The 14,560-nt window shown below is 39.1% G+C and overlaps 1 protein-coding gene across 1 annotated transcript in view; it reads right to left on the reverse strand.

Moving 5' to 3' along the window:
* The window catches only part of LOC139729384 (inositol polyphosphate-4-phosphatase type I A-like), a 72,614-nt gene extending 58,360 nt beyond the window's left edge, over positions 1 to 14,254 (reverse strand). The window contains exon 1 of the mRNA XM_071640310.1: positions 13,809 to 14,254. The gene's annotated coding sequence lies outside the window, so the exon portion shown is untranslated. The remainder of the gene's footprint in view (positions 1 to 13,808) is intronic.
* Between the last annotated feature and the right edge of the window lie 306 nt (positions 14,255 to 14,560).

The raw sequence follows: 14,560 nt of genomic DNA on the forward strand, positions 1-14,560 counted from the left end.
ACAAGCAGGTGTGCCCCTCGCCAGGGTAATGCAGGAAGCATGGCCAATATCTTTGGTTGCTATGACGACTAGACAGAAACGTGACATGCTGAGACAGTCCTAATCTACTCATACTCTCTCCCGCTCACTCTTTCTCTCTCCCTTTACATTCTTCTTTATGCACAGCATAGAACGATACAAAGCTGAACAAAAACAAATGAAAACATAGAATGATACAAAGCTGAACAAAAACAAATGGAAATATCACTCATAAATAGATAACAATATCTATCAGCCTATGATTCATGTTTCACAGCGGCGGTATTGCATACTCCAAGTAACGTTACATCAAACTTGACGGAGTGACTCAGAAAAGTAGAGAGTGATAAGGCTGAACATGATCGTTCAGCAGTGTAAAAAGGACTTGATTTTCTGTTTTACCTGTTTACACCAGAGCTGGTGTACCAACAGTACAGACAGGACCTGCATTGGAAGTGATCGTAATGGTTTACCCGACAAACTTATAAAGAGGAAGCCACACAGAATTCCCATTTCTACGTTCATGCTTGGTTTTAATAGTAAAGGCACGATTCTGGCTCCAGGAATACAACAGGGGAAGTATACATACTCTGTGGGTATTGTGCCTTAGCTACAAGTAAGCAGATAGATGTCCTTCACTGTAATATTTAGTATGAAGAGCATTTCCCAAAAATATGAAGATATACGATGTACTCGCTAGTATCAATACTGTTAGTGGTCCATACTACACATGTATTAAAATAAATTCAGCTAAATCCTACGGAGGCAGTTTGCCTTATTGCTATGTTAAAGTATGATACACAATTCCACAATGTTTTCCAAAGCATGTCAATATGCAGCATAGCATTCATGACAAACAGATAATCAACCTAGACTGCAAACAAATGCAAAAGGTTTCACTTACAGAATGTGCCATGCCAATACTGGTACTCACTTCATCGCAAATTTTTGGTGAGATCACAATATTATGGTCCCTTTACATAATATGACCTAGCACAGATCAGCACAGATATTATCAAAACTGGGGGACAGACCTACCGCGCCACACTGGATTCTACTCCTCGCCAGCTGTTACGACTTTAACACGACTCTTAAACACACAGGGCTGCACAGCATGCAAGTGAATCTCTTGCTAGGCCACATGACCAGATCATGGAAGCCCCCTGCACCTCTCTTGTGTATTCAGATTGCCAGAGATCCTGAACAAATTAATCCCAAATTAATAACATCCTGCAGACCCAGATCAGATGGGGCGGGCAAGTAGACGAGCGCAGCCGGCAAGCCGCGTTTCCACGGGGGGCTGCGGGGGCCGTGCGAGACTAACGAACGAGCAGCCTGCTCCAGAGCGCACACAGCATGTTTTTATGGCGGAATTACACAGATCATTACGTGTTTACCATAGTCTCCACTATATGGATATGGAGTGCAGTACATCAAGCTGCAATCACAAATAATCAGTTTAGACCTTTTTATTCATGCGCTTATCCATTCATGATGAAACACATTTGGGGATTTCCCCTGGGGATGGGGGGGGGGGGCAAGAGGGGCAGTGGGGTAGTTGCCCTTTCAACAGTGTTCTTTTCCAGCAATACCATATGACCAATATTTTTCTGATATATATCAATGAAAGAAATTTGGTCACGGTCTCAACCCTAGCTTGCAATGCCAGCATCTTTTATTGAAGGATGTGGTGCATTTTAATGCTATTTTTGTAGAGATGGCGCAATCCAAGCAAAATAAATCATTGAGCTCCTTCATCAAGTGGGGTAATCCATAACACTTCACAATGACAGCGTATGGCGTGATTTTGCACATACATAAATACATATTTGATTCCTTGCCCCATTCTGCTGATACTGTTTTAACGAAAAGGGAAGTTCACCACTTCTATTTTCTCCCTCTCTCTCTCTCTCTCTCTTTCTCCCTCACACACACCCACCCATCCACACACAACAGTCTGTCTCTTGTTTTTTATTCTTCTTGTATATTGTACAAACTGGTACTCTAAAAAAGTCCATTCTGGACTATCAATGTTATACTTCAAGTGTATTGTACACGAAATGACAGGCGAGGGCCAAAAATTTTTTACACAATACATGAGACTGATTGACAGGTCACCACTTGGCAGATATTATTCTATTCTAAATTTGTATTTGTCTCAGTTTCACCCTAATCTTGTTTAAATTCATGTACAGGCCCTGTGCATGCGAAAGAGAAAATGCACTATGCTGCATGACTGCATACCACACACAAAAGATCCTCAAGTGCACTGAAAAAACAGAAATGTTCGTGTGCATTTTAATTTCGCATATTTCGCAAGAGCCAAGTTTTGTGAAATTAAAATGCACAGGAAAGTTCTTGTATACACTATAGGCCCCTATGCATTGAATGCTAGTAGCAATGTCCTGGTACATTAAAACTTCATGCTGAGACAAAGGCCGTCGGCTCCAATTACCGAAAATTTCATGCCATGAAAATATCTTGCTTTACAGTATTCTATTTTGAAGAAGCAGTGAAGGAACAGGGCATTTCCATTCTTGAGATCCAGTTTGGATACATTAGATGCCGCCATGTCAGGTAATTCCCCGGTATGCTTTCTGGTTGTAAGGAACAACCTGGGCTAAACAGGCATCCATACAATTTGAAGATGTTTGTTAACCTACCTAGATCACATGCAGTGTACACGTATCTTTTCTACTTTCATTCTTCATTGTATGATTTTTTTATTTTTTTTAACGATCGGGGGGTTTCACGATTACATCATTAACATTTATGTCAGCCTTCTCCATTTCTATGAATGGAAAATATACAAGTTATGGCACACATGGTGTACCTTGCAGTCAACTGTCTCACAAATTCACCTCATAATGACTTGATCGTCATCATCCTATTCCGTGATCCATGATTACTGCATAATCTTGATAGGCATACTATGCACTGTTAAAAGAAAGGCCAAAATTACAATCCCCTGACATTTGAATAACAATGGGGGAACAGTCATAGGGTATACCAGCGTCTACATCTTTCCCTGTGTGCCCAACTCAAAAAATGCAATCATTTGGGTTGATACAAGGTGTATGTATTGTACGAGTATGATTTGTAGCTATATAATCACAGAACGTCTCATCCACATAAATGCTGAGGCCATAACAAAAATTTAGGTCAGGGGGAACATCTGCATACTTTAGTATGTATACATACAACTGTAACTATTAATGTAGACAGTATATTTGTATGCAATATTGGGCAAAATGAGAAGAAAAATTAAGAACTCAATTCTGATTGGCCAAATATGGCCAAGTTGTGCTGATCATGAAGTTTATACTGTAGTCACTGCCAAATCTCTAGCCACACAGACCTTTAACTTTGATATTTATAAGTAACTAGCAGCACCCGTGGAAATCCACGGGTCTGAGGGGTTTAATTTTTTTTCTCATAATACGATTTTGCACATTTTTATTGAAGAAATAAAAAGAAAAGTCTTCTCATTCTTTCGTTAATTGTGCTGTCTTCTAAATGACCACCCTTCCCAGAAATTTTATAATACATTTTTGTAGTATATGCCAGGCGATCCGGTCCATTGGTAGGGATCATTCCCGCCACTACTTGCTTTTATTATAGAACTTGAGTTTCAAGAGGATATTTGCACCCGTTGAAGTCCAACAGTTGTCTTGTTGCCCCTCACCCCTCCCCCCCCCCCTCACGCACACACACATTTCTACCTCCGCAGGGCAAAAAACAAAAACATTCAGGAAAAATTACCAAAAACGCAAATGAGATTCCCCGAAAGTTCTGCCCACGGGTTGTTCCCGTCGAAACGGGAAGATATTAACACTATGACTTTGATTACCCCCTGCTCTTGCATCCACGCGGGCACCCGCGGGAATCCACGGCTGGTCTCAAGGCCTCGGTTTGTTTTGTGGGTTTTTTTTTTTCATGTTTCTTTTCCCCACGTTATGAGAGAAAAATAAGATATTTTCGTCTTCATAATTTTGCTCCCTCCTTTTTGTTTTTAATCACCAAAACTTGGCTTGATATATCATATTAATATGTGACCCTGCACCTCAAAACAAACAAAAAGTCGCCAGACATGAATTTTTAGTTAAGACCATATTCTGAAAGAGCAGACTTTAAGCTTTAAAATGATGTATAACTCAAATCAAATGGACTCTACTAACCTATCTAAATATTGGAAAGAAAGCACAAACTCAGGAAAAGTGTGAACTGGGTAAAGAGGCTCTGAAGTACAGTGTCTATTCAAGCACTTAATCTTTACCAAACCGTGCTGGCTGTGCGATGAATGGGACAAAAAACAGGAAGTTAACCACCAGAGTAATAACAATGAAGGGATTATCAGATTAAACTGAAATTGAGCGTGCCTCATTAACACATTCTGTCCATAATTAATGCCAACTTTCAATGCAGTAGCATTATCCTTTCAAAAGTTATTAGAGTTGAAAGTGAAGAGTGTGGACAAGGATTTTCAGAAATGAAAAGGAATTCTAAAGACACACCTAATCACACTATTCTACCAAAAAATGTTCAAGATAAACTGCTAAAAAAACACACTTTCCTGCCCGTTTTATGATACCAAATTTTAGTATAATGTAAAAGAAGACCCGCTCTTTCAGAAAATATGAAAAAGTCAAGTTCGGCTAGGTTGACCCATTTCACTTATTTTCAGTCCTCACGCAAAATGAGTGTGTGCGACTTTATGTTCGTTTTGAGGTGCACGGTCACATATAGAACTACATCTGCTTCAGATTGTACATTATCATAATTAATATTAGGCCTACAATTATTGCTCCTATTATTGTTATTATTATATCATTATTATCATTATCCTTATTATTATCATTATTATTATTATTATCATTATTATTATTATCATTGTTATTATTTGGGGAGGGGGAGATCATAGTCATCAGGTTTAATAGGCACCCGTGTGAGTAGGTTCTCACGACCTCGTATTTTTTTTCTTTAATATTTTTCCCATGTTATGGAAGAAAGAAGAATATATATATCACTGCATTCGTCTTCATTTGCTCCCTCTTTTTTTTGTCACCAAAACTTGGTTTGATAGACCATAGAACCACACATTCTATTTCCACTTGCAATTTTAAAAATAGGCGGTCGGCAAAGCGAGGTTTTCCTCTACGTCCGCTCATCTTATGAATATGTATGATTACAGCAGCTCTGCAGTAAACGAATGGACACAGCTGCGCGTGTAATCTGATATGTAAGGGTACGATCGGCAAATATATTTAGCCGCGTCCTAAACAGTCTGCGTACAGTGACACCGGACTTGAGAGCAAACGGCGAGCAAACTAAATGACGTACCTGAGCTGCATATAGTATTCTGCAGTTGTGCAAAATACAACTACATAACCAACGTTCGTTGTTTTCATTTGGGGACGCCAATAATGGCGAACTGTACGTAAATGCCCTTGTAGTCCATATCACGCACACACAGATTCGTGTAACCATCGTCAATACATTCAGTACACGTAACAGGCGGAGGCAAAGGTACATCACAGAACTATATACACACAGTGTAGAGTGTGTATAGAGTTCTGCGAGGTACATTGTGTGTGTGCGTGCGCGTCCGCCGGAAGATGTCAGAGATTTCGCTGCACCATCATCTTTAGTATCCCCCAGTGTCTCTGCAAGCTAAAAGATGGAAGATCGAGAAAGCAGGAGGCCAGCGCAGGTTCCGTGAATATTGAAACGTTCGGCTCTTTCGTCACGCACAAAAATGCATTATGCATGTGGCTAATTAATTTTTCTTTTTCGTCCTCGACGTCGACACGGAGGCGGAGAGGGGACGAAACCCGCGCCATTCGATGTAGGATACTCTCCTGCGGCCGACGGCACCGGTCGCAACTGCCCGGAGCCGACGGCTCGGGAGGAGATAGAGAAACCAGCAACGCCGAAATAAAACAGGAAATACATAAGGCCGCGACAACAACAACAACTTCGAGTATTATAGTATAGGAAACCTAATTTCCTGCTGACACCCACACAAACTGTTGATATTTAATCTAAAATGGACACATGTCCATAAGAAATGGGTGAAATAACACTGAGATAACATGATTTCAATTGGGTAACTACAAAAATGAGAAATATTAGCCAAACAGGAATGGCGATAACACTGCAATGAGCCTGATAACATATTCTTTCATGGTTGCTACGTAATGTCTTATGATTAGGTACAAATTGGGCCATAGCAGTATCCATCGCTCTTCTGTGCAAGAGTGAATCACATGCAGCTTGTTGGGAAATATTATAAAATGGGTTCAAGAATGTAGCCAATAGGAAGTGCTGTAATGAGTCACGTGTGCTTTGGTTACTCAGTCCCATTGCACTGTGTGTTAAATCCTATCGCCGATCGTCTGTGCGCGCGGCGGCTCCTTTGAATTGCATGCATACGCGCTGTCAATCCTGTAAACAACTTCTAGTTCGGACTGCCGGCCGGCCGGCCTTTCTTCCCTTGTGCATAACATGTGTGGCGTACGTATCATATGCACAGTGTACAGTAGACCAAGCGTTGTGGGACCGGACGCGTACATGGAGTCACTTTGAAGGGCAAATGCAATGATTTAGCAGGTTAATTCTTATGCCGTTTTCAGAGTATGTTGTCTAGAAGGCCTACATGAGGAGTCTATATCAAGTCTTTAAGATAAAGGGTGCATATTCTATGTAAAATAAGTAAGTTTTCATGCGGGAATTTAAGTGTCCGAAACCCAACCCCCCATCATACTTATATGTGCGGGATTTCCGAGTGCGACGTGCGTAAATGTTTGGGACGAACATCTTCGGACGTCTTGACCCACAAAGGTATGTTAAAAATGCTGAAAAATGCTGTTAGTTTTTGAATTTTCGACCCATTTTATAAAACAAATGATGCACAGGATTATTTCGTGGCGTTAGTGTAGGCGTATAGTGCACTCGAGGGTATTTACAATTGTGAAACATGCACGAGGCGAAGCCGAGTGCATGTTGCACTACATTGTAAATACCCGAGAGTGAGCTATTCTATCCTGTGCATCATTTGTATACTACTGCTAGGGCATGATCAATTATCACAAATTATTATACCTACCCACTAATGAATGCAGAGGGCGCTTATAATGGAATCGATGTTAGGGACTCTGATCTACATCATTTTTAACTTTTGATCTAAAAATACTCCAAAACAACTCATTATCCTGGCAATCATGACAAGTTTCTTGGTAGACCCATTCGATATATTGCAAGCAAATTCCAAACAGTGGAAGATGAATTAGAGCCCTTCTGAGTACTACAATGTCTAGTTTTACCTTTAAAGGGGAAGGCTAGTAACTGATCAGTGGGAATCAGTGGAAATGCTGGGAGATGATTGTTCCAATCCTTATGGGATTCATTCAAGAGTTCATTGTATATCTATTGTTGTGTGAAAATGATTTGCTTCAGAATGGTCTCATATTCAAGTAATGTGCAGTTTAATGCTTCCAGGTTAGCGTCCCTGGTCAGTGACGGAGCATCAATCTGCACATTACTTGAATATGAGACCATTCTGAAGCAAATCATTTTCACACAATAGATATACAATGAACTCTTGAATGAATCCCATAAGGATTGGAACAATCATCTCCCAGCATTTCCACTGATTCCCACTGATCAGTTACTAGCCTTCCCCTTTAAGGACTTTTCCCGTAAAATAAAGACATATAGACAACAGTGTATATACTTGGTCCTTGATGAGTTTATCAGAGTGGACAGGGCAATGCAGTCAGGGAAATGGAGGGGGAAGGGATCGCATGAGGAACTGGACATGCAGAAAGTGTTCCAAGACGGGCTGTTTCCCCACAAAATTTCTGCCGTGTGGGGCTGAACTCTCTCTACCTCCTCAAAGTAAGTGAACAGTGTTTGACCCTTCATGTGTTTTGAGTGCCAAGTGGCACAATAAACCCCACAGCATTTTACACACTGTACAAAGTCCCTGGCACAGAAGGAGTTAAATATGGAATGCTTGAAGTTTCAAAGTGTGATGTCACTGAAGTGAGATGATGTCATGATGACATCACCTCCCAAAACTCCCAAAGGTCTGTACAGAACAAAAAATACCCCCAAAAAGTTTTTAGCGTAGTCCATTATTGACCAGCTACAAATGTACAATACTAGTACAAACCCATCTCCTCAAAAAGTCATTATTATTGGTACAACATCATCATAATGATCTGATATGAAAGCTAACTAATATTCATACTGATGTTGGCTCAAACTGTGATTTTGTTTCATTACAACAGATAAGATATTTGGTGAAGATTTGTGTACTGGTAATACAGACTTGTGATGTGATAACATAATCAGCTCATCTAATCTGTGCAAGTGGGTCTGAGCCAATAACACTGTTCTTTGATAGAAGACCAAAGATTTCGCAGCAATGTTTGATTCAACGATGGCATTTGGCAGCGAAAGAACAAGTCTAGGTCAAATTTCAGCTGAAAGTGCAATTAAGAGCAATAAGAATTTATTTTTAACTTTGGACTCTCCTTCCTCTTTCATTTGTATCACCATGGAAGGCTTAAGATGACATTATACACCCTTTACCATGCCACAATTAGAGCTGCATAATTGATTAGAAAGTTGTGGTTAATATCTCATCATGGGCCAGTCTTTTTACAGATATAAATAGTTGATTCTTTGTTTATGTGGTTTTTCTCTTTATTTTTTACTTGAATCGCAGATAAGGACTATCACCATTTAAGATCTCTGACACACACTCTGTGAAAGTACACTTACATATGGGCTTTTTTTGTGTGTGTTTTTTTTTTCATCTTGCATGGATTGGAGTAAACAAACCTAGCACTGTTCAAAATAAAAGCATGGTGTTATTACTGGAGATGAAATCGGTCGGAAGTAACTGCTGATACTTACAAACATTGTCGATATGGTCCTGTTCTGTGCCATATAAATCCCACAAATAGCATAGGCAAAGTTTGTGACAAGTACATGTAGGTGCTGACATGATGATTTGTGTCTGCACTTGTTTAGATTACATGCTATAAACAATAGAACTGCTTTGTTTCAGTTCTCTAATAATGGCACTGTCATCATTTTGCTTGTTTGATTGTAATACACATACCTTTACAGTCAGTTTGATGTCGTCATGTTATTTTATTCAAAAGCTGCACCAAGAATTTTATCAATCACATCGGTTCTTTTCTTTTCTGTCTTTCCACTTCATCTCTGAATCAAGTTCCATACAATTCTCACTGTAGATGAATATTGAAGGGTAGTAAATATTTTCCTTTGCAATAAAACAAAATATATTTTTTTTTGAGATAGAGGAACTTCCCCTGGTTTTCCACAAATAGCACCGTAAGTGTGTCAGGAACATCACACATGATTTATGATTGTTATGTATTGTGAAAGACAGGTAAAATTTAAAGCGCCTAAACTGATATCAATGCCGGGTGACAATCCAAATTAACTCATCAAGTCCTAAAACAACATTTCTGTGGTTTGGTTATGATGCACTGTGCCTTTTTTATCATAATTGTTATAATTCATTGTTTACTGTTAAACCAGAAATTTTTGCATGCATAACACTTAAATGGCACAATTTTGCAAGGAGCAAAGATTCGCAAAAGTAAAATGCAAACACAAGTTTTTGTTTCCTAAATACACTGAATGCCAGTACAGAAGAAATTCTATTGCAATGAAGTAAAGAAAAAAAAAATCATTATCTGTATATCTTTGTATACTTAGTTGGTTCAGCTTTAACGAAATTTCGATAATTAAAACAAAAGAAAACTGTTGGTCACAAGGATTTTGTTGTATAATGGGAGTCACCTGTAGTACAGTTTTCGTTTCTCTATGACACTGGATTTTTTTCTAGATGTTTCACTAATTTGTTGTCAGTCAGTCCATCTTTAGAATCTTTCCCCAATTTGATAATGACAAGATGATGATTTCTGTAGTGTGGCAGAATTCACAGGGATTCGATGGGTAAAGGGTGCATCTTTGATGTTTGTATAATACATGCATTATCTACACTTGTAAGTGATTATAAATCATATACAAAAATGTAGATTGACTTTGTGTGTACCACAGGACCTCGTCAAAGCAAGCACTTCATACCAACCAGAAGTGCATCTGCTCCCTTATGAAAACACTAACTGCCAAAGCCAGTTTCGGTTCATGCAAACTCTGCGGTGCTACAGTACGTGTACGTGGCCACTTAAGGGCATCATAGATTGTTTGTTGTTGCTGTTGTTATTGTTCCTGCTGCTGCTGCTACTGCTTCTGCAGCTGTTTTAGGTCGTTCATTTTTGGCTAAATTCTGTACATTGCATGCAAAGCTATTGTTTTGCAAGTACAGTAGTGGCAATTAGACAGTTTCCTAAACTCCATGAAGCAACAATACTTCCCACTGTCGTACCTGTTCATATTTACAAAGTATTCAATCTCTGACATCACTCATACTAAGGCTAATAAAGCGCATTCTTAAACTCTACAGGGATGGCTTTATTCTAATGGCATAGCCACCAGAGAAAAACCTTAAGAATGCTACATGAATAGGGAGATGTAAGAATTGGGCTGAAAATCAGATTCACACAGGAAACAAACATATTCAGGTACTAAATGTACTTCCAATGTGCTTGATAGGGTAAGTAGGCACAGTTTGGGTGGTTCAAACGTTTTTCGCTCGCAATGAAGGGATCCCACATTTGGTTGCACTCACTGTCCACTGGCAAGTTTGTTTGTTTTTTTCCCTTGGCAAGCATGGATGTACTATTGTGGCAAACTATCCTGTTATCTAATAGAATTACAAACAATTTAATCATTCAAAACAGAGCTTAGAGCAGATTTTGGCAGAGTTTGTTTTTTTATGACTGAGAGAAATTATCAAAACCATTTATTCTTTCTTGGATGTGGGTGTAGTCCTAACGGACCTACTCATTCTCAGTATTTCAGTATTAAAGCATGTTTGTACCATCCTCAAGAGAATGCAGAATTATCTGTTGGGAATGTGTAAATACACTGTCGTACATATAGAGAAAGTGAAAGTTATATTGAAAGTAAGTGTGCTATATCGTGAGTGTAGCATATAAATATTGGCAGCAAATGCATATAATATGTGGATGACGCTGACCAAAACTCCTCACTCTTTCTTTCGACCAGTGACTTCAACTTGACCACTGCATTAAATGCTAGATATCATATAAAATGTGACTAATCATTATGATACCCCAATGAAGTCTCACACCCTACAGCCTAGGAATTAATACGAGTCAAAATCATAACATTCATGCAGTCTCACACAATCCAAAGTGAGACATCTTCATTACATCTTGTCCACACTCTGAACAACGAGGAATGTCTCGAAATGGCATTGAATTTCTACAGATTTTTTTTTGTGAAGCAAGTTTCAATTTTCTTCGAACTGACCTACAAGTTTTGTTTTTGAGCGACTGCACTCTTCGACATCTGACCACATCTATGTACGTCAGAGCTGATTTTTCTCAAAACTGTGTTTAATCTGGTTGCCAGTTTCCTTCCTGTTTTAACTTTTAGGTTTTAAGAAAGACAAATGTCATCAGAGAGCTTAGAATTCCCCCAAAAAAATAAATGAATAAAAATTATGAGATATCACAATCAGGAAATTAATGTACGTAACCAGTAGCACGCGACAAAATGGGAATTTACTGAAATACTAAAATGAGATTATTAGTTCTGGTTCCTTTCAAGGAAGGAAGTCCCTGCAGTATGTTTACTGTTACAGGGGTCTACACTAAAATACTTGGTGGAGCTATCACAGTGTACAAAGATCAAGTCTTCACTTCCCACGGTACACTTGCATTCTGCACATGGTGCGAGCGTGCTGTGTGCTTCAGGCCATAATCACGGTTACCCATGGTCACTGGCAATTTCCTGCCTTTAACGAACCGGTACATAAACTACCATAATCTCTTCTTTTTTCTTTTTTTTTATAACAGTTGTCGTATAACCATCTACCTAAATTTTGTAACCATGCTAACCAAAAGATATTCACATTACATTATAAATTCAAAATATTTGCACAAGCTGAGGTTCACAATGAATTCTTTGTTTAGGCATCAAGGGTGGTATTCTGAAATCATTCCTAGGAAGAAATTTCTTCCTAAGTCAGGATTTCTTCCTAAGTGGTATTCTGAAAATCTTCCTAAGTTTCTTCCTAAGTAGACTTAGGAAGGGGTTGGGAATATGCAAATTTCTGATATAGGAAGAAGTTGTTACAAGTATTCTAGAATGCACTTAGGAAAGAATTTTAGGAAAATATTTAGGAAAGCTCCACCCCTGTCCTAAGTATGTTGTTAAGAATAGCAAACTGCAAGCATCGTGATAGGCGCGCTTGTCAGTCATTGCGCGCACATGTACTTTGATGCGCGAAATGAGTGTGAGAAAGGGGACATGCCGCGCACTCGTGTATTTGACCCTACGTCATAGTAATATGCGATTGTCATTGGTTAGTTCCTTATCATACGGCATTTCGTATTGGCTTAGAAAAGGACGTGGGTGGGGATAAGGATGGCCTAATTTGCATTAAGAAGTGCCTAGGAAGAAATTTCAGAATACCAATTTTGTCTTTCCTAGGCACTTCCTAAGTTTCTGACTTAGGAAGAAACTTAGGAAGAAACTTAGGAAGATTTTCAGAATACCACCCCAAGAGTATGGGATAATAGTTTGTTTATAAAATTTATAGAATCTGGTAGCACATACACCTGTACACAAAGAAACCCAACACAATTTTTATATATTCTAAGACATACTTGAGTATCATAACCTTAGAAAATTAGAACCGGGAGTAGTTACAGGGGAGAAAACATGAACTTTATCTAAATCACCCAACAATATTGTGTAAACAAACAGCTAGCACACAGCACAAGAAGAGAAATACATGCACATATTCAATATGTTCAATGAGAGGATAAAGGGAGAAAATAGAGATCAGGGGGGTGTTTCATAAAGCTGTTCTTGAAGTTACGAACGACTTAAGAACGACTGGTGATCAGTTCTCGTGCTGAATTATTGAAATTCTGGTAAGTATAGCACATCAGAACTGATCACCAGTCGTTCTTAAGTCATTCCTAAAGAACAGCTTTATGAAACACCTCCCATGACACTTTTGGAATGCTTTAAATACCATTCTAATCAGCATATCAAGCACACTTTTTTGAAGATTGGAAGACCCTTAAAACAGGAAGGCAGTAACAGATATTTCGTGTCTGGCACTAGAAAAAAAAAACAACAACAATAACAGTCTCCATCTACATAAGATTATCCTAACACATATTCTGGCAGAAAAGAAAACCAACAAAATTGAGTGCTCTGGAGTGTATCAGGTGGTAAGACATCATCTGAATTTGAGAAGCCTAATAAATATGGCAAGTCGTTTTGTCCGTTCCTGATGAGATTCTAAGCACGGCATAGTTTACTCACAATGGACAGCCATTATTCATTGTATTATACCAACACTCTATTAATAACACTGAATTAACTCTTAGGCAAAACAAAGATGTGTCCTTTAGTTGTACAGTCAAACCCCATCTACAAAATGTATAGCAGCCACCCAAGTGAGATGAAAAATGTGGCTGACATTTTAGACAGGTGGCCACTCATAGACAGGTTTGACTATGATTGCAGAATTGTGTCACGAATACCAACAAATTATCGTGCTTAAAATGAACTGGCCAGAATTTAAACATGTAGCTCGTGGTTAAAACATCGAATAACAAATACAATGGTAATCAATAACTCACTGATCAGCTATGTGAAGTTCCTCATATGAACATGCAGAGGTACAAATTCCGATGAACAATTCCCAATATCTTCTATGCGGTACAGGACAGGGTATTCCAAACAAATTGCTCAGTTATACTGTGATGTGTATTGTGGTTTTCGCTGTCCTGAGGAATATTACTCACAGCTGTATTCACTTTCAAAGTATCCTTCCCTTTCTCATTCACATCAGCTGCAAAACGGAGAATACTAGTACCAGACGTTACTCCCCCGAAAGGTAATTATCGCCCACTGTCAAGAATTCACAACCCCCGCCGATCCCTGCAAAGGAACGTCTGACAAGAGCAGCCCAGCTGTACTGCTGTCTGGCACACCACATCACAGAACGTAACATAACACGCAAGCTGTTGTTGTTTTGTTGTTGTTTTTGTATTTGAATTCACAACCCCCGCCGATCCCTGCAAAGGAACGTCTGACAAGAGCAGCCCAGCTGTACTGCTGTCTGGCACACCACATCACAGAACGTAACATAACACGCAAGCTGTTGTTGTTTTGTTGTTGTTTTTGTATTTGAAGCACTTGGCCGGGGACTTGCCTCACATCAAGGCTGGACCACGTTGTATGTGTACTTCACATTTTCCTCATAAAAGCTTCTTTTTTTTTCAACCAGATACGCAGTAGAAGCGTAACAGACTTTCAGAGTAAACACATTAAAGGACAAGTTCACCTTCATAAACATAAGGATTGAGAGAATGCAGCAATATTAGTATAA

The sequence above is a fragment of the Diadema antillarum genome, unplaced genomic scaffold (assembly GCF_040938485.1).
Source record: "Diadema antillarum isolate AM-2024a unplaced genomic scaffold, OU_Dant_1.0 seq00000235_RagTag, whole genome shotgun sequence".
Taxonomy (NCBI): domain Eukaryota; kingdom Metazoa; phylum Echinodermata; class Echinoidea; order Diadematoida; family Diadematidae; genus Diadema; species Diadema antillarum.